The following is a 26,157-nucleotide window of genomic DNA, read 5'->3' as shown; positions in this document are numbered from 1 at the left end:
TTAATCTTAGGGGGAAAGCGTGCGTATGCATTGTGATAATCTCCAAAATGGCGGAAGACAGTGACTCGTCGGAGAAGAATTGTTGAATAATTGTGTATTTTGTTTTCTTGCGCACAAAAGTATTCTCGTAGCTTCACTGGGAAAAATTGAAGTGAACAGAGCCGTGTGATGTCACATGGAATGGCTGTCTGGGGCGTTAATAGGGTTTTTGACAAGCGCTATAAATTTTTATGACAGCTCAGTTTCTGTTGTTATACATTTGTCCATCATTACGAATGCCTATGGCAGGATATTCAAAAACGTTCTGGGGCATTGTATAAATTAAATAGCATCACTGTGTTCTTTAAAACACAAAATCAGATCGCTTTTAGACAGCATTTGTTGAGTAAAGAAAAAGGCTTATAAAGTTTTCTTATCCTTGCGTTGCAAAGCGTAGTACTTCTGTCTTATGGGCGCGGGAGATATGCGGGTGGAGTTATGAGGGTTGACTAACAATTGGAGGATCCAATGGTGTTACAAGGTTTGTCACAAGCTCTTTTGAATGCTTTTTATTGGTTAAATATGTGTAAAACCCACAAACAGACATAACGATGATTCAGGAATGAAACACATTTTAAAGGGGTCATATGATGCCGCTAAAAAGAACATTATTTGGTGTAATGCAATGTGTTTATGCGGTTTAAGGTTAAAAAAATATTATTTTCCATATAATGTACATTAGCCTATAGTTTCTCCTCTATGCCCCACCTTTCTGAAACGCGTCGATTTTTACAAAGCTCATCGCACTGAAAAGCGAGGTGTGCTCTGATTGGCCAGCTATCCAGTGCGTTGTGATTGGCCGAATACCTCAAGCGTGTGACAGAAATGTTACGCCCCTTAACATACTGTATGCCGTCCCCAGTCCCAGCAGCAGCACGAGACTCAGTTCAGCTGCTCTGCTCGTGCACATCCCGTCATCGGTTCTCTTTTAGCAGTTCAGTCAATATACTGTTAGGAGTAACTGAATAACTCTGGATATTGGTTTATTTCACGTCAGAGGGAGTGTAAGGCACACATTTATAAACCGAATAACAAGTTATTTGTGGATTAGTGCTTACTGGAGATGCAAACCGTTTCAAACGATTCATTTGTGATTGGGAGAAACAACAAACGACAAGCCTACTCTACTGCTCAAAACTCGCGTATGAATCATTATTGGCAAATTATTTACAAATAAGAAATGTACTTACAGGCTGTCGGAAGCGCCAGACTGTCCCTGCAAAGTTTGAACTGCCCAACTTTATAGAAACAGCCGTTGTGCCAAAGACGCAATGCAGGCTACTGGTTCAGGAAACAGTCCTCATCCTTTATAAAATGCGCAGCACACATCTGAATATTTGGGTTGAACTGTTCTGGAACAGTGTTGAAATACAACTTGACCACTGATTTCTAGTCGTATCCTCTTTTGAAAGAACAAACAAAGTTTCACTTCAACGAAACACACAGCGACTCCCCAACATGGCAGCGGCGGCGGCAACAGAAAGAATAAAAGGTAGACGCTTTCTTTTTACCTTCTATTTACTAAAAATCCCCTATAATTAGATTATTATTTAGATTTTATAAGGGTTTCTTTTTGCACCAGAGAAGGTTTAGGAGTTTATTAGCTCTATATGTTTTTCAAAGTAATGGTCGGAGCATTACCCGGACTAAAGGTGAGGTGTAAATATTAAAAATAAAGGTGGACGTGGTATTTTGGTCATTAGGACGTTCTTGCCATGTTCCATTTCCATTCCACATTATTTGGTACGTCGCTGCGACAAATATGGTCCGGTGTAGTTACGAAAACACGATGTAACTGTATTAGCTGGGTCTGTTTAATCAAGTGAAATGTTTTTTTGTCTGTTATTCTGGGGTTCATTTTCCCATACAAGGACCTAACTTGTACCATATTTTTCTTACACAATGCATCGATTTGCTTCAGAAGGCCCTTATTATCCCCCCGGAGACATTTGGAGTACTTTTATGATGGATGGATGCACTTTATTGGACTTCTATATGGACTATTGAATCTCAAAGAGCCATTCACTGCCATTATAAAGACTGGAAGAGCCAGAATGTTTCTAAATATAACTGACTGTATTCGTCTGGAAAAACGAAAGTCATATAGGTCTACACCTAGTACAGCTTGGGGGGTGAATAAATCACGGCTAATTTTGAATGCGTAGCACACTTATTTTTGGGTGAACTATCCCTTGAAGTTTAGCTCAAGAGAGCTGGATAATTACAAATGTTTTCTATTTAATGTGTGACATGCCATTCATTTCTGTGGAGCTTAAGGATCAAATGAGTGAGTACAGCTTTGAGAATGAAAACCAACCTGTTTGTTCTTCAGTATCTTCTGTTTCAGACTGAACACTTCTTTAATCTTCAGCTCTTCGATCTCCTCTTTAATAAACTCCATCTTTGTTTGTGTCTCAGTATCTTCTTGTTTGACTCTGAATGTTTCTTCAATCTTCACGTCTTCACTCTCTTCTTTAATAAACGCCATCTTTATAACAGTGTGTCACGTAGATCTCAGTTACTTCGCCAGTTTTTCTGTGTTTGGCACTCTGTGACATTTAAGATGACAAAAAAGAAAAATTCAAGTAATCGATCTCAATCAGCTCCCTAGTTCAGTAGTCAGCACACTGATAAGGGAGTCAGTCACGGTGAGAGATAATGGCATGATTATTAATATATATATATATATATGTGAGAGATAATGGCATGATTATTAATATATATATATATATATATATATAAAAGAAGAAATATCGTGTTTTCGTTAGTGCACTTGTTAAATACAGGTTAGTAAGAGTTATTCTCGCATGTTTATGTTTTGTTGTGTTTACATTGTGCGGACCGTCAGCGCGCGGCGACTCAAGAGATTCGAATCACTGAATCGTTTCGCGAAGCGATTGATTCAATATTCTTCATTTTAAAAGAGCTCCTTTTCTCCAGCACTAGTACTTGCTCATCAGTTCGTGTTTAAGGTGAACTGATCGATAAAGGAAGCAAAGTGAGGCGCTCTTTTCTTGTTACAGATGTGTGGATGCGTTTTAATCACAAATTAGCGCTCATAAAATAATAGATGAAGCGCTGCAGTATTACATTAAACAATAATTAATTTCACATCGCTTACTAAAAACTATGAAATTGCTCTAACGGACTCCATCGATTTAAAACACTTTACTTTACTTAAATGGCTAAAAACACAAACCTTTCCTTCAGTCGCATCACAGCGCGGCGCGGCTTTATGACGTCATACCACCAGAACAAAATAAAAGTCCTATAGTGTGCATAAAAAATTTACAGAAAACGAAAAATGTTTTATATGTGGCAAAGTATATATTGTACAGTGATGTTCTGAAAATAACTACCAATGAAAGATACAATCCTGTGTGAGATTCTGTCTGAAAGGCAAAACAGTCATAAGTGCAGAAACTTATTAGTTTATCACGAAATATAAAATGTTTGTCAACCAAATGAAACCTTTATCAGGGCAACAGACAGACAAAATAAGTGAAAATCATTAAGTAGCATATGTTTCACTGTTATTAGTTATTGTGTGCAGAATATGAAACTTAAAGACTGGCTTCTATTAAACATTCTGCCAAGTTGAAATGTATTCTTATATTTCAATATACATTTAAAATGATGTTGAATGCCTTCCTTTGGTGAATTGTGTACTACCTCTGCTGAAATATGATTTTTAAATCTTACACTTGATTATTTTGCACTGATTCAACATTGAGGTATCTCTACCTGATTCTACATACAAATTCTAATGTTGTTGTTGTGACCTTCTTCAGTCAGTTTGTTGAAACATAAAACAGGGGAAAGCTGTTTTAACCTAATTGAGTTACACTGACTTAACAAACAAAGCTCAGGATGGACACATTCGACACGTGCACCCGCCTTCAGAAGTGAAACACGTGACACAGCTTATACAAGTTCATTAAATCCTTTCACTGTGACACTTTTTGAAACCAGATTACACAATGGTCAAAAAACAAGTGCAACTCACAAAAATGTTGAAGACATATTTGATGGAACTGCTTACAAATCTACTGGTGCACTAAATACCCCAAAATTGTCAAATATTTTAGTGTCATGGAATGCTGAATGTGTTCCGACTTTCAAATATTCTCCTTTTTACCTCTGGCCACATCAAGTCACTATTAGCGAGCTCCCTGTTAATCTGAGGGCAAAGCATGCTTGTGGTTTGGGCCAAGAAAGCCAGGAATGAACTAATTTCAGAAATGAACTTGTTAAGTGCATGTCTACAGATCCATCCTCCCCTTCCTGCCATTTGGAGAAGAGCCACTGCCATTCAGGCCAGATTGTATCTGCCAGAGAAGGTTACGTACTTACTAGCAAAGACGACTTATCTTTTGATTAAAGGTAATAAAAGAAAGTCTTTTGAGACTAGAGGACATGCGGGCTGAGAAAATCGCTAGGATTTCCCAGTTGTGTCTAATAAGCCATATATAATTAAGCCAGTTCAATTGGTTGTTAATGATATCTGAGGCTATTAACGATAAATGCGTACGTTTGTTTGTGTTTGGTGTTACATTTTATGGATGGATACGGCAAATCTGTATTTAACCGACTCGGCCAGCGTAGCTGTGTTTCCACTGGACAATGGTGATTTCTGCATGACGGGGCATTACGAGGTCCACGCAGGTGGAAGACCAGCTTTAGCAACCCCACAAGCTACCCCTCAATGCAGCTTTGCATTTATGCAAGCGTCTTCCAGCTCACCTCAAGCTTTTAATTTCACCCCACCACTGAGAGCGAGTACTGTGAGATCAGATCAAAGGTGAATTTCATTATTTTGGTTCATATTATTTTTTCACTTTCATTCCCTTTATTTTTTCCCCCTCATTTTATCTGGTTCTGCACCTTCTCATTTTAATTGATTTCAAAATGTATTGTTGCATCAAGTGTGCAACAATAGTAAAATGGGAAAAACCAAGTAATTTCCATTAATAGAAATGTCTAATAGACAATTATGATTTCATGTCATTACTGTGACAAACCCTTTCTCAAATATAATAAAAGAATTGTTAAATGAAGGGACGGATTGAACCAAAACCGAAATGTGTTAGGGTTCTGCCTAGGTTTCGATATAGGTGTGAAAAAATGGCTCCATACCTACAAAGTTTCAAAGAAACACCACACGCACTACTTTTTATATACACGATATTTGGTAGGCTCATGTATCATCCCAACACCTACAAAAAAGTGTTTTGGAGCCATGCCCTAAACCCTACAGAAAGTCAGCCATTTTTGAACGTCCTCTGGATCCTGTCCTGAAGACATCTACATGACAATATTCACCTATTGTCAGTGCTATAAACTCTATGTGACACTGCACTTATTTGCAATCGCGAAAGTTCATTATTTGCATTCGTTATAGAGCCTTGCCGGTTAAACTTTTAATTTGCGCACTATTTCTGAAATGTGTTTACACTCGAAGCACACACACTGAAAGACTGCCAAATAGCACTTGATTGCTTGACTTATCTTTCACATCTAACACTGCCAAATACACACACAAACACTGTTGGTTTTGTCTAGAGTGAAAGTGAACAGTTGGGAGAAAATAGACGCGCATCTGATGACATGATTAGTTAAAGTATTACTGGGTAGTTCGTTGTTAAGATTTGACAAGTAATAATATGCTGATTTCAAGTTTTACTGGGAAGTTCGTACTTACGAGTTGACAAGTCATCCTTTTAATAAATTTCAAGAAAATACAACAGGGTTTGTTAACTCTGCTTATAGAAAATGAAGAGCAAAGTATTTGCATCAGGTGTGTTTTGTGTTTTTTTAATATTTTTTTTTTTTTTATAATTTATGAAGCCATTTTAATCTGTATAACATAAAAACTTAATAATTGTTATATTGCAATCCTGTCTATCCAAATTTCAACAACAGACGTTGCATCCATCGATCCATTGATTCTGTCATGTTTCTCATTGACATTGCCCCCAACTTGGAAACTCGGAGCTTAAAGAAAATTCTGAGTTTCCCACTTATAATTACGACTTTGTGGTGGCGTTCATGTGCATTTAACTCGTAAATACGATGTATCTGACATGACTTGAATGCACCATTAGATGTGTGCAAGTCTTAAAGGGGAAGCGGTAAACATGCTGCTGCTGCTTGACCTTAAAGGGACAGTTCAACCAAAAATAGAAAATTCTAACATGGATTCACTCAAACGTTTTGAATCTATATTAATATATTTGTGGTGCTGAACCAAAAAATATTATATTTTGACGAATGTGCTGGTCCTCATTTACTTCCATAGTATTTTTTTTTCCTACTATGGAAGTCAATGGGAACCAGCTTTGATTACCCACATTCTTCAAATACCTTTTGTGTTAAACAGAAAGAGATAACTTCACGTAAGTTTCAACTCATTTTTTGGGTGAACTTTCTCTTTGATGTTAATAAAACAACAAAAGACAGAAATTCACTCACTGCTCTTGATTGAAGATAGAGAAAAATGTTTTTTATTTTTACATTTTATTAATTAAATTTCTTACTTTAATGCTAATAGATAATTAAACCTACCACCTACTGTAGCTGGAAAAAAAAAAATACTAAAGCACTATTTATTTAATTTGTAAATTATGTGTTTTGTAATTTGTATCTTTCTTCTTTATAATAACAAAGAAAAATTATGTTGTTTTTGTTTTTTTTTTAACTTTAGCCATATTTGCCTAAATGTCAATGCATACAGAAAATGCATACAGACAAATCTCACTGGAAGCAGTAGACCACCCACTGTTTTTTTCATACTAATGTTTCAGACATACTATTCATTATGCATATTGGAGGCCCTCCCATGGACTGGAGGCTGTGTCCCAGCAAATACAAACACATTGTCTCCAGCACAGAGCGAGCTACGCCAAGAACACTTGGGACAGCCCTAAAGGAAACGTTTTTCATGTTTTAATTTTTAAACTGGTATGCAAAGTGATTTTAATGGCTCCACACACCAGCCTTTGTTTGTCTTTTATATAAATTTCTCAGTACATCTGCACAATGTTATATTCTTATCTATCTAATAACTTTGCACAATGATGTGGATCCTTAACTATCACATTGGGCTTTGTTTCGGCATTAAATGTGCAATTTGTGGTCTGGATTTTTTTTTTCCACCCTGCATTTGAATGCTTCTCCAATCTGATCTAAATCACCAGGGTCAGACTAGTAGCTGCAGCTGCAGCGTTCGCAGGATACCAAACATCTCTTTACACGGTTAGTCGCACTAGCTGTTCTTAAGTTAAAGTCAAAAAGTTTTATTTGTTAACATTAGATAAACCACTGTGAAGTGAACTACGTAACAACAAACAATGAACAGCTTTATTTTTATTAACTAATCCTAACAAGGCTTATAAATACTGTAACAAATGTATTGCTCATAGTTAATGTTAGTTAATTAATACAACAATGTTAACAAATGGGTTCCATGGTTGAAAAAGACAAACATACATATATCTTTATAACATTTTAAATGTCAATTAGTAATATTTAAGTATTATTTAATATTTATTTCAATTTACACATTCAGGCCAACGTATTTAGATTTGCATTAACAGCCAAAATGCCACATTTTTCTTTGTGTCTAACACATGTGTGAGTTATTTGATCAACATTCATTACGAAATGTTTGAGGTATTCATCCTTCACAGCTTATACAACATTTCTACCTTCAAAGAGCAATCTCCTTTTCTTGCATTGCTTCACTGAATGTTGTTTCCAGCAGGTCTTGTTTTGACATCACATCCTTCAGACTTTTCATAGCCACCATTTGTGTACTTGGCTCATCATCCACTTTAATTGTGCTTTCACATGAACTCCCTAGAAATAAAGCATGTCAGCATCCCATACCAGTGTAAAATAAAACTTTTGAGAGGCGATAACCATGCTAATGACATTAAATCGTGCAAAAGAATCCAAACATTATGCCAAAACATGTTTACCTGGAAGTGCTGGGCCATGCTTGTCCAGGACAACGTGTGCAACGAACATGCTTGGTAAGTTGATCAGCAAACCTATTGTTTATCGCAACATTGTAGTGGTGCAACAGGTTTCGCATGAGGAACACATGGTTTGTTGGCTTCATAACATTAAGAAAGTAGTTGTTTTTTTTCTCATACCTCTGCATATTGGCTTCATTTGGCTCTAAAAGCCAACCCTCATGTGGGCTGAAGGGAATTATGTCTGCATTACAGAGATTGAGAGGCCAGTCCCGACTCGCAAAGTCATAAACTTGTTATGTTTGGGTAGGTTTTTCCAGGACAGCAATAAGTCAGTGAAGTCCCTTTCTCACTAAGACTTTCATGCTGTACACGACACCACAGGGGCACATAACAACTGCCCAGCCACCTAAGTTATAAGAACACAGTTGCCAACTCTCGCGAGACAAATAAGCAACTGGAGCTTCAAAAACAAGCCCAATATTATTAGATTATTTTTTTGTTGCGCATTATCATTTATTACCAATAAATGAGCCAGCAACATATTAAACTGAAACCACATCCTTTATTAGAAAAGGATAAAACTGATTAGGAAAAAAAAGGATAAAAAAAGAGGAGGGCACGCACTTTCCCTTCCTCATCTCCGATCACCTGTGAGGCTGTATAGGATTGGAGAGAAGGAAAAGGACAAAAAGACAAGAAGGGAAAGACAAGAGCTTTAAGGGGAGCTGTAACATATATTTAGCTTAATAAAATAAAATTGAACCATATGTATCTTCTGTTAGTATAGTATAGGACTAGGCCTACTTGTTTTTTATTAAAGCCTGTGATAATTAATATATTACAAAAACATTGTAAAAATTACAAATTTACCTTACAAAAGAAGGTCATCCCTCTCCTCCCCTGCACTGTCCATCATCTCCCCAGCGGTCTCCTCTCCACCTCTGTACATCCCAACACTAAAGCGCTGCAACATTTCTTGGCTTGGGACAAAGTCCTTGTAACAAATTCCGAGTCTTCTTAGGCCGTAGCGAATGTACAATATGTTACTGAGTGTTTTCTGCCCCATTCTGTTCCGCAATTTAGATTTTACATGGTTCATTTGTGGAAAAAACTCTTTCAACATCTGCATTGTTAAAGGCATCGCAAGAAGAGACAGCGCAAACAGGGCCAGCCCAGAACTGTTCTGCTTGACAGTCATCCTTTATTTTCCACTCATGGAAGCTGATTGCCTGATACTGTGCATCCAGGGCCCCGGAGATCACCAGTGTACATTTTCAGCATGGATACTGTGGCTAACTGTGGTTGTTCTGTGATAGAATCACAGATGGGGCTGAATGATGACATGGATTTCCAGGTATTGATATTTGCTGGGAGCCTATTCTGCACCTGCTTTGCTGCTTCCAGAAGGAAATCCCGGCATCTGTTCTTCATATTTGTTTCGGCAGTGCTGTCCAGCTTTGCCTCTCCACGAGTAATAGTAAACTGCATGCCAAAATTAACCGCACACACGGGCAGATGATTGGTTGTGTCATTCAAATTGACATCAAGGAGTTTGGAATCAGAAGGAGGTATGGTGCTGGGTGTGATTACTCTGGAGATAAGTGTAGGGGAAAAATTACAGTAGGCAGTCCAGCATTTTAAATGCATTCCCATTTTCGAGATGGAACAATTTGTTGACTCTAGAAAACTCATGTTTCACCGGGGTTGCTTAATTGGTTAATTCTGGCATATTCTCTGCGCCTCAGTGCACTGTGAGAAAACCAGTTGTGCGAATGTGAAATTAAAACTCGAGATTGCAAGGCAGTTTTCAGCGGCTTTGCTGGCACAAAGTTGAATTGAATGACACACGCACCAGCGTTTATAATGCTAACACTTAAATATTTTCGGGAAGGTCGTAATATGGGTTTTTTTATGAAAAGATTGCTATAATAGTGTAGTTTGATATGGTGAGTTTAGCAGTTGCAGTTTCTCATTCTTTTACTGTCAAGAAACTGCGTCAGTGTTGTTTGCGATTGCTTTCTGCCGTCTCTCCCTGCATATCCACTAAACCCAAAAATGTTGAAACAATTTTGTTTAATGAGACACTGTAGTAACGCACTACCACACACAGCTGCTTTACCGAAGCGACATCTGTGCTCTCGTCGATTACCAGTGAATACGGAGCTTCTCCAATATCTTTTAGCAAGTTTTTAAACATGCAGGGGGCTATGACTTGCTGATAAGTGCTGTACATTTTGTACGATGGATGCTCACGTCCTTTTCAAAGGCCGAATTTACCAATTCACCCAAGTGATCAACTGAACTAACTGCTGTGTGGCAAGCTATGTAGCTTGCTAGCTGAAGCTCAGCCATTTGATTTGTAGTCGAAGGTTTTGACACTGTAAAACCGATGTCTGTTAGACGTGTTGAGGAAAATGGTTTGGCATTTCGCTTGGTTAGATGTGTTGACAAATGTTGTTTGGGATTTCTACGGTGAGCACGAATCTCCGTTTTACAGTACCTGCACATCGCTTTACTTTGATCACCGACCACTTCACCTATCCAGTCTGTTGTAGGAGATCTCCACGGTGAGCACGAATCTCCGTTTTACAGTACCTGTGGACCACTTCGTTGGAGGCATTGTTTGTAGAAATTGAAATACGTGTATTTCTGTCGATCATAGCTGGATTCCAGCGTCGCGTGCGCCGCCTGCACGTTGAACGTGATTTTTCTCCAATGAGGGGGATAAGGGGGCGGATTCAGCGGAATGTTTTGACGAATGTTACGCCACAGCACTTATATGATTGCACTGATTGGCTATATCTGTGAGCAGACAGTGTCAATCATGTATTGGAGATTGAGAAAACGGCAACCACCATAGATGTAAAGAAAAACGAAGTTGCTTGTCAGATTTTTCCTAACAAGCAACCATATATTTTTTAATAAGCCCAAAAAAACACAACCCGCAACCCGTGCTGTTTTAACGCGACTTACAAAAAAAAAAGCCCAAAGTCGCGTAATATAAGCGGACTTGGCAACTATGTATAACAACTGGTTTAACATTGATGATTTCAGCACTTTGTTTTTAAGATTAAATGACAAATCTACTGCATATGTTGTGAATCATAAATGACATATATCAGTGCATACAAACCTGATGCACTCCAAACCTACTGAAAAATTTTGTCATACGATGATCTGTTAATCATCTCACCCCTCAAGTCTCATTATGAGGTCCATCTTTGATCCCTTGGAATTAAAACTGTAAGATCCACATAACTGGCAGACAGGAGCCACCTATGAAATTATTTTTAATAAAAAGAAATCACTTAGAATTCATTAGAAAAAAGACCAAAACAGTATTGTTACAATAAGGGTAAACTACGCAACACTCATCAGCTCATCAATAAGCCTTTCCTCAGTTACTGGAATTTCTGATGCAGAATTAGGATTTGATGAATGTACTTTTTTCTCATTCTGGGGTTAAGAAAGAGCCAGATTTTCTAGCATTTTGTCCTATCCAGGATGCCCAAAGATGGAAACTTTTGTTTTTGTCTTGGCTTGACAGCAAAAGTATTGTGGTTTCCAACTAAAAAAAAAAAAAAAAAAAAACAGTAGCAATAATAGAGCCTTTCGCACCGTAGGAACCTCAGGAATCGTACCAGAACTAATTGTGGAACTACCCACTTTTTGGCATTTTCGCACCACAGGAACTAGGTGCGATTTTAGTACCGGACTGCCTTTTTCGAGAACCAAATTAGCTCCTACTCCGGAGCAGTGTCTATCCAGCACAACTGGTACTACCCATGACGTAAGTAGACATTGACTGGCCATTCGCGTTTGAAAACGCCCTCACCCGCTATGATTTAAAGTAGACATTGAACTTATTTCGCAAGTATGACAGACAGCGATAAATATACAGACGCTGAAGTGCACTTGTAGCAAATGTAGCACTGTCAGTTGTCGCTGGAGATTCTTAGTCGTCCGTCCTTTCCGTTCTTTCAGTCGCTTTACGTATACATCGACATTCCATGTCCATTATTGGGAAACCCACGAGACACAACAAGTGTCACAAATCACATCGCTGTCGACCAGCTTACGTCCTAGTATGACTCCGTCTCCGTCTGATTGAACAGGACTCCCCAACTATAAAATGGCCAACTATAGAACAAAATTGTTTAACTGAGGCTGTAACAAAAATATTTTTTACGCAGGAGGTGGGAGAAAAACACTGACATTCTGGATTCAGATGGCAATAAAATCACAGATTAATACCTGTAAATGAAAGAGAACAGTCAGGATGTCTGAAGAGTAACCATCAGATGAGATGGTTACTCTTCAGGCCACTGTAACTAAACTCACAAGCCAAGTAGTTGATTTGAAGATATGGATGGGCGAATGCAGAGAGAGAATATTCGTATTACGGGGATCCATGAGCAATCTGGACCTAGTACACCCACAGCAGTATCCAAACTCCTGAAAGAGATGCTTCAAATGGACAGAGAAGATAAAACTGATCGTTCACATCGCAGCCTCGTTCCAAGTGTAACAGGTATAAAAAGTATCACGTTCATACATACAGAATTACACAAAAATGTTCAAAAGTGTACCTGATATGCCTGTCTGTCTGTGTGTGTATCTTCCCCTTTAAATTTCTGGATGCAGTGTTGATCTTAATTTCCTGTCTTTGCCCCTCCTCTTCCCTTTCTGCAGTGTCACTACATGGGAGAGGTGGGTTCAAAGATTAGGTTTTTAGAAGCTCCGGATCCCATAGAAACCTGAGGCTAGACCAGCTAATGCACATAAGCACGTTATAAATTTTGTGGGGGATTTGATTTTATATTTTGTTTTTTTTTTTTTTTAATGTTGTTTTTTTGTTGCTTCTTCAGGAAGTTTTTTTTGTTTTTTGATTATTCCCATTCATTTAGATAGGACTTGGTCTTGTTTGAGCTGCCTGGAGGCATTGCAAATATGAACAGACTTTCCTTGAAAGGGACTTTGGTGGGTTTCTAATGAGCTCTGAGTAATCTAATTTTATCTTTGCTTTAAAAATAAACAAACGACAATAAACATAAAATGTCTCAAAAGCAATTTTTAAAGGGGACACTATTAATACAGCTAAAATTGTACTTGTAAGGATATGTATACACAGAGGAGCCTTACTACTATTGGTGTAGCAGGGAGACCATGCCAAATTAGATACCTTCAAGCTGTTGTGGTCGCACTGTGACAGCGGTCGTCACTAACTAGTCTATTGTAGACATCACTATGTGTCAAGCAGGTATTGCTAACACATATCTTTTCCAAGTAATCTACAGATGGTAGAGAAGCAGGGTGGGTGAGTTAACTGCAAATCAGTGGCGTGTTAAAATCATTCGCGAAACTACCGCCAGGTGGCGCAAATGGACGGATTGCGAACTGAATGTAATTGTAAAATGAAAGGAAGATGTAAAACAACAATAACATTATAATAAATATTATAACATAGCTTAGGCTACAGTCTACTCATCAAAAAATAAAAAAAAACCTTTACACAAAGGCTCTTATGCATGCTATTGTTTTTTAAACAGTCATTTTATATATATATATATATAATATATATATATATATATATATATATATATATATATATATATATATACGGATTAAAATGTTTTCATTTCGGTTCATTCTTGGTTAAAAAAATAATAATAATAATCTTCAGGTTCCATTTGCAGAGCGAAATGAGAACGGTCCAGCATTTACAAATATTCTTATTAACTCTGTTATTATTCTTGATTTTTTCAAACTGCTAACACTTTGCATTTTTGAATTATGTCTTTACTGTGACCAATAATTGTGAATTGTGACTTTGATCGCGCTGGTTCTTCACGCGCAGCGCACATATTCATTGGAAACAGCAGTCGGTCACCGAGCCATGCAGCGCGAGCAGCGGTCCACTTTGGCATGTTTTTGCTCATTATGATTTTTTTTTTTTTTGTCGATACTTAAACACGTGTGAAATCCAAAGCCTATTTTATAATGAATAAGAGTTTAGCTTCAAATAAGCAACATGTTTGGATTTGTCCCGAATGAGAGAGATAAGCCCAACATAATGTATCACTTTAAATTATTTGTAATTATTATTATTTTTGTTGTTGTTTATAACCATATATTATTATATAGCCTGCTGCAATTATATTTATCCATTAGAATTATATATTTTGTAATTCTTGTTCTGTTCTGGTAATTTTTTTAAATTTAAAGGATTTGATGTAAAGTGAAGGGAACTAAAAATGTCCTGTTGGTACATTAGCCTATAGCATTATTAGGCCTGCCGTTATTATTTCTGAATGTAATAAATGCAACTCTCACAAATGTAATTTATTTTTTAGCGGGTTTTCGTGTATGTTTTTTATCCAGCTTTATTTTTCCATTGCATCTAAAAATTACTTTGTGCATCACATTCACTTCGTGAACAAACAAATATAACTTCAGATCTGCCTCCTGCGATGCTCAGCTGTGGACGATTTCAAAATGTTTGATATAAGGGTTACTGTCACATTTTATACAGGAATTGTTAATTTAAAAAAAAAAATCTAATTATATTGTTAGTTTTATGCTAACATGCACTCAAGTCTTCGGATACTATACAAGATACAAGTTCATTTAGGCTAGCATGCAATGTGACATTTTACCGTTTCATCTTATAAACTCCTTGAGATTTTAAAGTCAGTTTTAATAGTATTGAAATTCAAGTTGAATCTCGAAAAAAATTTTTTAAATTAAATTATTTCTATGAATTAATAAGTTAGCATGACTTTTTCATCATAGCATTTTTTACGAGCTGTATTCGTTTTCTGAAACCAAGCACCCACTTTTTTTCTTTTTTAAATCTATGAATTGCTCGCATATCTCCTACAACCTATAAAAAAGGGCTAATAGAGGTTTCTTTCTTTAATTATTTATTTATAATGTTTATTCTTGAAGAAAATAAGTATTTATTCTTTAATAAAATAAGGGATCCAAATATTTGTAATATACAATAATATAGGCCTATATCTGCCTGCAGTTTAAAAGTTTATTTTGTTTTGATTCATCCATTTAAGCTACAATTAGCCTATTCTAAAAATATAAATAAATAATGTCATAAAAAATGCCATCGGTCTGAATAAATTTTTACCATTATAGAATTGGGGTAGTAATTTAGGAGGTGAAAATTCAGTGAAATTACAAATGGCATGGGATTTTAAAGCATGACAACTGAAGGTCTATTTCAACCATATAGCCTGTGAATAAAATAAATAAAATGCATACTTCTCAGTGAAAGAACACAGAGTGTAGGTTGCTTCTGGTGTTTGGATTTGTACTTCAATATAATGAGCTCCAAGTTAAAGGATAGCCTACACTCATGTGAATTTTTTTTTTTTTTTTTTTAGAATAGCCTACACTAGCTTTATTTATTTATCATTAATGAAATACGTCTTCCTTCAGGCAGACTGAATGTTTTCCTGCCTTGCTAAATGTTGGGTCAGTGAGCGCGAGACGCTGGCTGTGAAGCGGGAGCAGCTGACGGAGGACTCCGCTTGGTCTTAAAGCCTTCCTCAAAACGTTTACGTTCACAAATAACAATGATTTTCGCAAAACTAATGATTAATTATCAATTAATAATTTGTTATTATTTTGGTCTAGTGAAAATAATAATATGGGCTGCGAGAAAATAATGAATAAAAAGAGTAAGGCTGCTGTGAGTGCAGGCATGTTTCAACCCAGTAACATGACAACACAACCGTTCCTCACAGCCAACAAACAGACCGAGTTCAGTTCAGCTGGAGTGGGGCTGGGGGTAGTTCTGTATAGCTTGTGGGGTCGAGATAAAGGTGTGAATCTCTTGCTCTTTCATATGGACAGTCTATTATGGGTTCCAACTTGCAGAACAGGTTTTAGGACAACTTTAAAGAAAGCGTTTGATCACTTCAAATGTTGACTACTGTATAGCGCAATAAAGTTTATTAGTTATTATAACTTAATTTTAGAGGAAGTTGCCTTAACTTAAAAAAAAAAAAAACTGTTGCATTAGGGCGGGGCGATAGGCCTATGGCCTAAAAAAAATCCCTGATTTTTTCACAAAAAAATCCAATTTACTTTTTGAGTGGATTTTTTTTTGTGGCTTTACTTAAAATCAATATTCAAATGACAAAGGAAATTGTTCAAAACAAGTTTTAATACAAACATATATTATTTTTTAATACTAGCCCCATCATGCATCTAACCATCCACTCGGCGTTAAGAGCTGTTCAGATGTAAACTGGCAGCTCCGCAGTGAGTCAGTGTCATGGACGGAGGACAGACCAAGTGTAGGCCTAAATCAGTTTTCTAGTCTATATTTTCATCTCGTTATGCCGCTGGTTTAGGTTATGTATTTAAATTTATTTCTTATATCAATTATTTGTAAATATAGCAGACACTGTCTAACCGTGTCTACACCGGACGGCCTTGTTCATATAGGGCGAAACATCTCAATTATTTGTAAATATAGCAGACACTGTCTAACAGTGGAGCTGCAACAATTTCCCTCCGCACTCTGAGCATTTAATAATCACTCCGCTCCGTGCTCACTGATACCAGAAACACTGCTCCGCCTTCACTCCGTGGCTAAAGTTGAAATGCTATGTTCATAACGTAGCCTTTAAAAATAAAATAAAAAATAAATAAGTAAAATAACAGGAGAGTTTCAAAGTGGCTTAGGCTATTGTGTGCAAACTTTTTTTCCTACCAAACGCCAAACTAATAACATTGTCAGCATTAAAAGGTATAATTGCTGCTTTCTGCTGTGCAAATTTTGTTTTGTGTTGAAAAAATAACAGTTTACATTTTCGTCAGTTATTTTATCTACAGATCGATGCATTTGTTACAGATTTCTGCTCATTCAAAATCAGATACAGATGAAGTAGCCTACTGTAAGATTAACTACATTTGTTTGAATGCATTATTGCGACAGCGATTACGTGTGAATGTGCTGTATCTGTTTAAATCATGCTTTAACCCGAAAATAATCAGTAAAAATAAAGACAAACTCCTTGAGAACTAGCGTGTAACATCCCGCTCGACTATTGCCGTCATTATCATCTTCGTATCAGAGAGATTATGTGTATCAAGCTATAGCTAAATATGTTTTATCATGTGAATTCTTGCTAAATATGCAGTTATATTACGGGCTGTTGGCATGTTGTGTGATGGAGCGGTGCTGGAGTGAGTGAAAACCACGACGCTCCTGACTTTTAAAAAATCCGCTCCTCTTCAGTCAGAATCACTCCGCTCCGCTCATATTCTGCTCGGCAGCGTGTCTCAAACGCGTGAGGGAGGGTTGAGCCCAATCATTCTCAAAACATAAAATATTTATTTTATTTCAATTTTCGTTTTTGTGTTTCAGAGGAAAAATCAGTGTTAAGGCATCTCTCCATTACAGACCGTTCTGAAGGAAGAATTTATGCAAACTTTATAAAAATTCTTTAAAAACTTTAACAGATGTCTAGATGGTATTTAATAGGTCTGCTTCCCACGTAAGATTTTTCTAGTTACTAGTCGTTCATTTGTCATTATTCAACTAATGACAAAGGTTTATATTACATTTACATCTATATAATCCATAATGAGCCTTAATATATTCCGCGCTCAAGAACATGCATTAAGTTCATCACAAGCACAGGGCAGAAGTAGCCCAATAATTATGAAAAAAGGAGACATTTTAATTATTTATTAATAAACAACTGTTTTCTTGTTGGCTGCACGATGAAATTCACAGTGCTGACTCTCTCCACATGGACGCGCCTTTAAACAGAAAATACAACCTTCACAGATTACATAATGCTTTCGTTTTGAATTTGATTCGTTTAAAAGACATTTCAAGCTTTCTGTAGATATATTTCCTCATGTATGTGAGACGCCACAATTTTCAGTTATTTCATAATTAGGAAAAAAATTACGTGATCGAGAGGGCGCCTCCCTGTCATGCATTATTTTTGATTATTTTTGTACAAACACTTGAATATAAATAATAATTCACATTTTGCATATGCATTACAAAGTAAATAATTTTTTACATGCAATTATCCAAAATAAAAACAAAACAAGATTTGTAATGAAGATAAAATATGTAGACAATAAGAATAAATGCTGCATGCACTCAGCATCATGCGCCGAGCAAATCTTGCACTGATATTTTCTATTTTTAATATCTGTGAATGCATTTAAATGCGGCTGCAATTTATTTATTTTATTTATTTATTTTTTTTACTTTACTTAAATTATATGAAAGCAAGCAAAGAATCACTGAAGTTGTCAATTAATGAATCTCTTTTTATTTTTTATTTTTACATCGTGTGCACTTTGTTGATAAGTGAGGACGTTGTATTAATCCATCCATTCTTTAGAGTTTGCAATGATTTAGTTAAATCGTGCAGGTTTAATTTATTCGTTTCTTGTTTTAATTAGGCCTAAATAATGGGGAATGAAATTATACAGTGCCTTACGTTTACCTAAAATAAAGAAAATAATTTATAAAACACGCAAGCCTAGCTCACAATAGGTTATCACTTTTAATGCTCCGATGCAAAGTAAACCACATTTTCTTTTTAATAATAAAACACATAATTCATATTATAAATAATAATGCACACTATTTAAATGTGTCAAATCTAAAATATGGTGTAGAGAAAATATAAGCACAGGCTCATAGGCTTGACATTTATCCTGCTTGAATTCGTTCTAAGAAACGCACATATCTTCATAAGGACTAAACTTTCATCTGTGAATATTAAATATTTTTTCTTTTAATAAATATAACAATTCAGTGAGGCAAAGCTGACGTCTATTTGCGAAAATGTGCTTTGATGCGCTTGTTTGAAAACCTGTGATTAAAGCGCCACTCAGCAGTCAAAAGCTGCAAATGCACTTTGCAGACGCCGCGGCGGCGGTACGAGCGGCGGTAGAAACGACGTTTTGGATGTCCACCTACTGTAAGCAATAATTTTGATATCGTGATGGCATTATTTTATTTTAGGAGTAAATATTTGTTTAGTAGGTTGTTTTATTGTTTATAATAGTAAGGTGTCATATTATGAATTAATGGGATAATATTCATTAAAGAGAAAATAAACAAAACCCGCCCAGTTGCTACTCAAAACTAGCCCAGTGGCATTTCAAGGGGGATCCCCCGGTAAAAATCGTATTCTGGGGGTAAAATACACTTTTTTTTTGGCGGGGGTACCTCTGGTAAAATTTGCACTCAAGGGGCTAAATATCACGTTATTGAGATCTTGAGAACTATACAAACATCATTAGGCATGTGAAAGAAAAATTTCATCCACAGCCTGTATTGGTTATCTATGATTTTGCACATACATCTCTTACAGATGCAGGTTTCAAAAAGTGGACGCAGTATGGACTCCGCTATCTGCATCAAATGATTCATAATGATGCACCTATATCATTTGAATGAAAAAGAAATGAATTTATGCTTCCAAGGTCTGATGAATTTCTTAGATATTTGCAATTGAGACATTTCCTTACATTGCATAAGGAATTTGAAAGGGTCAAAAACCCCTCCAATATAGATATTTTTTTAAGAGATATAAAAAGGGGATGTAGTCAAACACTACTCTCAAAAGTATACCAGTTATTTCTGTCCAAGAATCTAGATCTAGAATTTAAATCTAAAATATACTTATTACAAATCACAATACAGTCATCCTTCTTCTCTATCCACCTTTTGTTTTTACTTTAATCTGGTTTTCCCCTAATGAATAATTTGTGTATGTAATATTTAAACTCTTGTATTCATGTCTGAAACGTGTACCTTTGCAGCATTTTGTGAAATGTCTTATGTAACTCTTTCTGTTTATCTTGTATGAATAAAAACCAGTGTGAAAAATGATGCTTAGTAGATAAAATGACAGTAAAAGGTGTAGGACTGAAGCCTTTGCTTATTATGTCTACACTTTCTAATTTTGAGATCCAAAATTTGTTGAACTGAAAAAAGTTTCAAAAAGATGTAAAAGCAAGCAGTCTGTGGAGTGATTCAAACAATAAAACGAAATAGCTACTGTCACGATCACTAGCTGGAGTGCCGATGAGCTCCACCAGAGGGCACTCCATCCCTGGCTTTTTTTCCATTCACCCAGGACTTGTTTTCCCATAATCCTTTGCCCGGACTCACTGCGCTCATCAATTGCTGTCACCTGTTTCTCATTACCTCATTAGTCGCACTATAAGAATGGCACAGGCTGCATTTGAAAGCTCTTTGAAGCATTGAAACAATTGAACCAATTACTTCGAAAAAAGAAGTTCGAAGCACTTGAAACTGCACATGCTGGTGACACCTGCGGGTGTGAAAATGTTGTAAAAGCATCAAGAACTCAGACCAAACTTACAGAACAAATGGTAATTTTTTTTTTTTTTTAGAAATATGATCGTATTTAGAAATACCTTTTTTATTTATTTTTTTTTTTTATTTTTTTTATAAATATTAGTTCTTGAGTTTGTGTTTTAAGTATAATCAAACCCTTAACACACAATGAACTAAATGAATTATTTAATGAATTGAAATTGATTTATGTAATTATTTAATTGTTTTCATTAGAGCTGTCTATAAAAACCAGCAGGCAAGAGTAGTGTTATCAGTCAGGAGGAGGTGGAATTAATTCTATCATAATTCTGTCACTCATTTTGGTATTCTTTAGGTATGATGTGATTTGTAGATTGAAAGTACTGAAAGTTTTTTACACATTTTTTTAAACTATATAGTCATCTGTGTTAAAGGGAAGTTATCTTTTGTTCAACCCACAACATATGGCCCTGAATTTGTTATTTTTTTTATATTAAAATTTTGTGGGATTTCATGTCACACAATTAACTGGGCAACCAGAAGTGGTTCATTGGGTTCACTTTGAGATTAACACCCCCTAGTGGTGAATCATCGGTTTTTTGAAACAGTGTGACATAACGAAGCTTTGTTTGATAAAATCACGTAAACAACATCCTTGGACCAGGGATTGAAGCTATTTGCTTACCCTCATACATAAATGCTGTACAATTTGCTAGCTAGCTAATGCTAACATAATCTGCCTAGTCTTTTTTATGGATGGATGAATCTACATATTCACATTAATACGTTGTGATGTTTTTTTCACCAGTATCTAATAAAGACAAGCTGACTGGTGATGTTAGCATTAGGGCAGCATGTTGGGGGATGATGTGGGTGTTCTGTTCCAGTTCAAGGTTTTATTATGTCTCTCTTGCTGTCCTGAGAGGCTAGGTAACGTAAATGCATGCAGAGTTACCTTACGAAAATTAACCATGGATTTATTATAGTAGAAGTATAGTAACTATAGTTTTTGGCGGATTGAGTACCATTTGTATAACTACTATTTTACAATAAATACCATGGTTAAACTATGGATAGTGTAACAAAATTATGGTTAATTTGCTGTTACAATGGTTTTACTACAATAACCATTTTTTGCTTTATTTATTGTAAAACTATGGTTAATTTTCATAAGGGTTGTTCCAAATTCATTGTTGTTGTTTCTCTACATGTTAAATGATGAGGTCGCTGGGGTATAGTTGACATTTAACATAGAAACATTCCAGGATGCAGATTTGCAACAGCGACTAAAAAAGGTACTCATTTAAATATATATTGTGTAGCATTACATATGTTTTTCTTCAATCACATATTTTAATGTTACAATGTTGCATTTAATGATCAAGAGCCAGGAAGCCAGTGCCCATAGTCTGTATTTGCCCAGAGGTATTACAGAAGAAACTGATTTTAAAGAGCTCATGCTGCTGGCCTTAAAATGCTCATTTGGTTTTGGGAAGGCTTAAATGTACAGAAGAAACTGATTTCAGTGACATTGTTGATATTAATTTGAATGTAATACATGTAAATATTGTTAAAGTATAAAGTTCTGAATATTTTGTTTGTTTAAAATAAGTCTATTTTATTTGATTAGAAAATACAGTAACAAGTTTTGTGTAATGTTATTATAAATTTAACAACTGTTTATATATTAAAATGTCATTGATTTCTGTGATCAAAGCTGAATTTTCTGCATCATTTCTCCAGTCTTCAGTGTCACATGTCCTAAGTGAACTATGGCCTAATCCTGGCTTAGTCTAAGCCTTGTCTGTGAAACCAGGCCTATGTGTTTTATGTTGAAGTCTCATCTTTCTTTTATTCATATTCTTAAATATGGCCTTGTGCTCATAGGGTTCCCCTTACAAAAGTGTTGCTCTTATTGGTCAAGCAGTATAAGTAAGGTTTTTTTTTTGTGAATAAATGTGAACAGTCTAGGTCTGCAACAAATTGTGTACAACATGGATATAAATATCATGAAACACAATACGTACCTGGTATAGAATCTGATGTCATCATCCGATGATGAAAACCTCTCCAAGCCAAATGACTGCTTAAATGTAACCTCTTCCAGCCTCTTTTGCAGTTCTTCAATCACCTGCTGTTGTGCCTCTATTTTCTCACAAACCATATCCAATGCTGACGTTCAGGCTTGGCATTATAATCGAGGCACGAAGCAACACTTCAACATCCTTGCTTTCCTCTTTAGTTACTTCATCCTCAGGCCGTTGTGTTCTCTCCCAGACACTTGGTCTGGCTGCCAGTAGAGATTAGTCATTCCAGACAAACAAACAGGTACAGCCCCCTCTTTTAAGAGTCGTCGCCCATCTTGAATGACACTTGTGGAGACGAAATGTCTACTGCAGACTGCCATGTTCTGAACATTCCCTCCACTGTCCCTTGGCAATCATGGCCTCCTAATAATCCCCATCCACCTGATTGGCTCTATGTCTCTCTCTCTCTCCTCTACACCTGTAGCTGGTGTGTGGGGAGCACACTGGAGCCGTTGTACTGTGGCCTGCTTTCCCATCATTCAGGTGGATACTGCACACTGGTGGTGGTTGAGGAGAGCCCCCCCCACATGATTTATAAACCACTTTGAGTGTGCAAATATACAAAATAAAGCACTATATTAATTTGTCATTCATTCATTTATTTATTTGGCTAAATGATTAGCTTTTCACAGGTGTAAGATGTCCTTGTCCTTCTAGCTGATAATTTTGTGAATATGCTCCCCTTAAAAAACATGAATTAAGCATTTAAATTGAAGAATACTAAAAATGGGAGGGCACAGATAATACTACACTACATTATAAATAAGTCTGTCTACTGTTAAGTGTTCATTAAATGTTTTTTTTATTTTTTTGAATGTTATTGAATGTTATTGTTATTTTAAATATCCTCCATAGGTGTAATGGAGCTGATGAAATGAGAGTTGTGCGGATCCATATGCAAGCTTTTATCAATAAGCATGTTCCCAAAAACACAGGCAGGGTCGAACAACAGCAAACAGGTATGGCACAGGCAAGACAAAAGAGCAATCCTAAACAGGCTTGAGTCAGACGACAGCAAAAGTTATCCAGAGGGCTTAAGAGGGTAAATCCGTAAACTTGAGCAATAGTCGAGGCGAGGGGCAAACACAGTCTGAACCCAGCTAGCAAAAAATATCCGCACGGCTTTCTTTTGCCGCCGGCCCTAAGCTGTCGGCTATAGGTGCGTCCCCGCTGGCGGGGGATGAAACGTTTTTGCCGCCGAATACGTCACTCCCATTTCTTGCGAGATGCCGCCGGCGAAAAGCCGGCGGGCCGACTGCTTCATTTTCTTGGCGGTTGCCTCCGTCTAATGGACCGCGGCCGGCTGGCGGCAAGCCGCTTTGAAATACAAGGATTTCTACTAAATCGACCAGCAGCCAAGGCTATGTTTAGCATGTTGGGAGTTAGAATGGAAGTGGAACTGACAGCATTTTAACTACTTTTCACATCTGAAGCGATTATAAAATCATAATAGCCTATATGTGAATTAAATCCCATATTATTATTATTATTATTATTATTATTTTTTTTAAAGCCATTAGTGTTTATTCTTGACTCTTGATTCCATGATAAGGTAAGGTTTAGGAAATGACATTTAAATTACTTTTGAAACTCTGAAGCGATAGAGTAGCCTAATAGGCTATATGTAAAATTATTTTATGCACTGAGGTGAAAATTGTTTACATTTCTTTGATTTATGCACAATTGAGACATGCATAAACCAAAAAATAATTCCTTTTGTAAAACTTACTTGGCAATAAATATCTTTCTGATTCTGATTAGGTTTTAAAATAGATATTTAATTCATGGTATGAACAATTTAGCTGAATAAATTGATGAAGTTAGACTTTTTCACTAATGCCTGGCTACATCAGTGAACAGTGAAAGATCTGCAACATGGGCCAAAATCTTGGGTAGGTCTATACTTTATAATTTTTTTATTAATTTGCAACCATGGTAATAGCCTATCATAAACAGGAAAAAATCTCTGTTTTGACCTGATCAGAAGGATAAACTAAAATCTAAAATCTCCTCTGGTTTCACAGCTGCACTGGCAGATTTATGAAATATTTAGAAATATTTTGTCTTTCTGCCATTCCAGGAAATGTCATTTTATGTGTTTTCATTTTTTTCCAACCTCGGATTTTTTTTTTTTTTTTTTTTTTTTTTTTTTTTACATGTATAAGGGATTAATTTGCAATTGCGACCTGTACAAATGTTTAAGACAGTGTCTTAAAAAAAAATCTAAACACATTATAAATGTTAGAAATGTATAGGTTTTCACCATTGCTGTGTTCAGGATTTTTTTTGGGCGGAGCTAAAACGGTGGCTCGATGACGCACTGGAGCCACTGAGCTCCTGGCCCCTCCCCAAACAACATAACTAGAGCACACCATTCGCATCAGTTCGCCGCTCGCTCAATCGCGAGTTTCTGTGGACTTCCATCTTTTAAGTAAGTACATGTTTCCTTAACGCAATATTATGTTTACCATTGTTTTTAGTTTATCTTTGTAAAAATCTGTAGTCAATCTTTGTTCTTGCCTTAGTAGTCAAGCTAAAGTAAGGCTAAAGTAAGTTAGCCTTGTTTACAAAGTTGCCGCTATGTTACAATTAACTTTCTGTAATAGCTACTTTGTTTCTTCCAGGCGTTGAGTTTTTCTTTTCTTCTAAGATACGTATGTTTATACGAGTGTGAGTACGTATGTGTTTTAAGTTAGTTTTGGTCAGTCGAATTAACTACGTAAACAGTTACTTGTATGGACAATTATGCCGCGCAGCCCATGTGGTAATGTGGTTCTGGTTCCAGCAGTAGGTAGCAAAATCTACGACAAGACTGATCAGTATAACTTGTGTTGTTTTCTAACTAAACCGAATGATGATACCAGTAACGTTAGGTTGTTTTCATTTGTTTGTTCCGACACGCACGCTGCTAGTCTAGTTCAGAGTGTTAGCTAACACATGCTGTTTCGCCTTTTTTACACTGTTCAAGCACACGTAGCAAAAGCTTTACATCTAGTGTTTTCTTACAAAACTAACGTTGTATATAGGTTGTTTAAATGATTTTGTTTGTCTGAACAAGTAGCTGCTAGTCCAGTAGCTAGAGTGGCTAGCAATTGTTAGCTAACACATGCTGTTTTGCCTTTGTTACAGTAACTTAAGTAAGATAAGGAATCCTTTAATCATAATCCGTTTTTCATTAGGACACTTGACTGGTTACTCTCCGCAGCAGTTTCTGGATGAAAGGTGTCGAGGTGTGTTGTACATTCCATTAGCATTGCACAGTTCAATTATAGTTTCATTACTGAATATGCAATACTCTGCACTGAAGTTAAAGCTGTTATGTTTGCTCTTCCAGCTCGTCAAGTACTAAGCTTTACACCCCCAGCAGCAAATTTACCCTGGCAGCATATGGGGTGAAAACGCTGGAGGTATGTAATATGTTGCGCTAAACTAAGTGTTCCATTTTAAGTCCAGTTCATTAAATGTATGCAATAACGTCAAACATATTTTTTACGTCAATGATTATCAATAGGAGAAAGTCATCGCTCTGTAATTGGCCCTTGGACTCCCCTGGCATCTCGTGTACAGCATGAAGTTTTCAGCTATGAAGGTATATTTTAGGCCTATGTCTTAGTGTCCAGTGTTTTAAAAGTAATTGAAAATAGTGCCTTTAGGTGTTTTTTTTTTTTTGTTGTTTGTTTTTTAATGTAGATTTCCAGAGACTCCAGAA

General features: G+C 36.3%; 1 protein-coding gene across 3 annotated transcripts in view; it reads right to left on the bottom strand.

Annotated features, from left to right (window-relative positions):
* Positions 1–26,157, bottom strand: part of LOC109067561 (gastrula zinc finger protein XlCGF8.2DB-like) — a 47,263-nt gene that overhangs the window by 10,060 nt on the left and 11,046 nt on the right. Inside the window, exons 1-2 of one of the 3 annotated variants that reach the window (XM_042754695.1) lie at positions 2,871–3,006; positions 2,357–2,588 (exon numbers count right to left, since the gene is read on the bottom strand). The exons of 1 other annotated variant lie outside the window; for it this stretch is intronic. The gene's annotated coding sequence lies outside the window, so the exon portion shown is untranslated. Of the gene's footprint in view, positions 1–2,356; positions 2,699–2,870; positions 3,007–26,157 lie in introns of those variants that run through there. One more of the 3 variants, XM_042754694.1, reaches the window with a different exon arrangement.

This window comes from Cyprinus carpio, unplaced genomic scaffold, assembly GCF_018340385.1.
Source record: "Cyprinus carpio isolate SPL01 unplaced genomic scaffold, ASM1834038v1 S000006585, whole genome shotgun sequence".
Taxonomy (NCBI): Eukaryota; Metazoa; Chordata; class Actinopteri; order Cypriniformes; family Cyprinidae; genus Cyprinus; species Cyprinus carpio.
This window is presented reverse-complemented; position numbering and strand designations above follow the sequence as displayed.